Genomic DNA, 3,135 nt, shown 5'->3' with positions numbered 1-3,135 from the left:
CTGGTTCTGATGTCTGGAATGTTTGTTTAAAGTGGAAGAAGAGATGACACAAATGGATCCAAATCACTCAAACTTAAAGATTTACAACCATGAGGGCATCGAAGAAACTGCATTTACTATCAGTGGTTTATGAATTAAGGTTAAATCATAGATAATCTGCCATTGTTCCCTTTGCTAGTCACTCAAATCTTTGTGACTTGCACACAAACACACATATACACACACACACTCGATGTATTTTCTGAGTGTGCACCAAACTTTACCCAGTCACTTTAGGAAAAGTGGCGAGCCAATCTAAAATCATAAATGTGTGAAATATCTAGTTTGATTTTTGAGCAAGTTCATAGCAGTGATTTTGCATGGTGGTGGTGCATAATAAAGTGTTGACACAATATCAAAATTTTCGCCTATGAACTCCTTTCTCTTTCTTTTTCCATTCCAGAACGACACACTTCAATTGGCTTGGTTTGGCAGTGCACATTTATTATCTGTCATAAATGCACTGTTGACTGCCCTCAACCTATTGTCTATAATTCATCACAGAGACCCACCATCTGAGGTAACATAAAAGCAGCCATCCGGCACTGAATCTCATAGTCATGTGCATATTAGGAGGGAGATTTTTGCTCTTGGCTCAGGCGCCATCAAAAGCATATGAATTAACTGATTTTTAGGCTTTATTATTGTTATATGGGTTCGAGGTTTGTTTGTTTTTTTTAAAACACACAAACGAAGGCCAATCATTTGATCGTTTGAAGACCGCTTAAATAGATACACACTGAACATTCATCTCCAACTCTTTACAGACTACTAACCACTTTATGACAGCACAATATAAAGAATATATTCTGCCTTCATCTGCTCCATGTTGTGTGTACTCAGGTAAAATATGTAACAAAAACTAACAATACAACAAAGAATATAGTCCAAGGCACTTTTGTCCTGTCTCAAAAGTGCATCACTGCACCCTGGTGGTAAACGCGGAGAAGTGCAGCTTCAACGATAAATCAGAAACATTCACTTTTTGTGTCTCTGAAAAACTAAAGATGTATTATGGTCCATAGGTTTTTGGACAATGACACGTTTTTATTTTTTGTATTTTTGCTTCTTTACACCACCACAGTGGATTTTAATTCAATCAACAAAGATTTTATTTATAGAAGAACCTGACAACAGCAGTCGCCTCGAAGTGTTTTATACAGAGAAAACTCCAACAAACAGACAACCCCCTATGAGCAGGCACCTGGTGACAGCGGGAAGGAAAATCTCCCTTTCAACAGGAAGAAGCCTCTGGCAGAACCAGGCTTGGGGAGGGTTGGTCATCCGGGTTGGGGGAGGAAAACATTGAAGTGCAACAGTTTCGCATGAACTGTTAAGGAATTACAGATGTTTTTATACAGATTCATACATTTTCAGAAGTAATGGGAAAATGTATGACAATTTTAAATATCAGGATTGTTTTTAACACCAGGATGCAAATCCTTTGCAGTCAGTGACTGCCTAAAGATTAGAACCCATGGGCATCGCCAAATGCTGTGAGATGCTCTGCTAGGCTTCGACTGCAGCCGCCTTCAGTTGCTTTTCATTTGCTTTTCTGCATTCAGTAAGTGAAAAGCGTGCTCTGCTGGGTGGAGTTCAGGTGACTGACTTGTCCATTGAAGACTATGCCTTTTATTTACCTTTACTCTTGGGTTGCTTTTATAGTATGCTCTGGGCCATTATCCATCTGTGCTGTTAAGCTCAGTGTAATTGGTTTTGCAGCATTTGATTGAATCGGACCAGGGAGTACAGCCCTGTTAACCTTACAATTCATCCTACTTCTTCTATCATCAATAAATGCTGGTGACCCTGTTCCACTGGCAGCTATACATGCCCATACCATAACACTTCCTCCACCATATATGATGTGGTATGCTCAAGATAATGAACTGATTTTCAGCTTTAGGCTCTTTTGGATGTTCTATGATAAGTGAGTGTAACCAGTAGTTTGCACATTGCTGTAAATCATTTGCATTTCCATTCTTGAATGCATCCATTCATTGTGGTCGTGGACAATACACCTGCCTCCACAGAGTGCGTTCTTGTCTTGTTTAGGTGTTGTGAAGCTGTTTTTCATGGAAATAATTCTGCCATCATCCCTTTTGGTTGTCTTTGTGTTTTGTGGGGGACATTTTGGTGTTACTGACAGTCAGTCAGTGCATTCCTTGTTTTTAGACATGTATCAAATTTAGCCATTGCTACAGTTTTTGCCAACTGTGTGAAAGGTTTATTTGAATTTTTCACACAGATATACATAAGGCCCCACCTGGTCATGAAACTGCTTGCTAGTCAGTTGCCCAATTATTTATGAGCCACTGAAAAAGCATAAACAGTAAATGCAAAATGTTTGTTAAGTACCTCGAATTACAGCTGAAAGTCTACACTTTAATCACATTCTGGGTTTTTCAATACACTAGCGTGTACAAGAGGGAACAACAGCTCAGAATATGCAGATACTCAGTTTAAATAATTCAGCCAGTCTTACATTTCAAGTGCTGAAAACAGACAATATATGGAAATTTTGCTTGATTAAACCCCTGTAGTTATTATTTGGAAATTAATTAATCAGCCAAATGCATCCACTGTCTCATATCAGCAGCAATACCATTTTCTTCAGTGCAAAAAAAAAAAGAAAAGAGAAAAAAACCCCATCATTGTATCACTCAGTATGCCTGACTATATACACAAGTTTTCCAGGATTTAGACATAAACATAGACTTTATTAATCCCACACTGGGAACATTAATTTATTACAAGGGTCAGGAAGAAAAATGAATTAGTTATATTAGAAAAATAAATAACAAGAATAGTGTACATAGATGCCAAAACACTATGTTATATACAAATGGTCATTATACACTGTAAAACAACAACAAAACAAACAAACACCGAAATGTATGTACATAGAGTGCAGTAGGTGTGGTAATGTAGGTCTTTTGACCTACATTACCATTGAGGTCTTTCATTCGTATTATTTTACATATTTATTTTATAAACGGTGGTGTTCAGCTGCGTGCATCTTCAGATGGACGATTTGCATTTTCCTGGAGTAAAAGTGAAGTGACACGAGGCGACAGGACAGAAAGCTGTCTGATT

The sequence above is a fragment of the Aulonocara stuartgranti genome (genome assembly GCF_965226115.1).
Source record: "Aulonocara stuartgranti genome assembly, chromosome: 18".
Lineage (NCBI taxonomy): Eukaryota > Metazoa > Chordata > Actinopteri > Cichliformes > Cichlidae > Aulonocara > Aulonocara stuartgranti.
Note: the sequence above shows the minus strand (reverse complement) of the source record.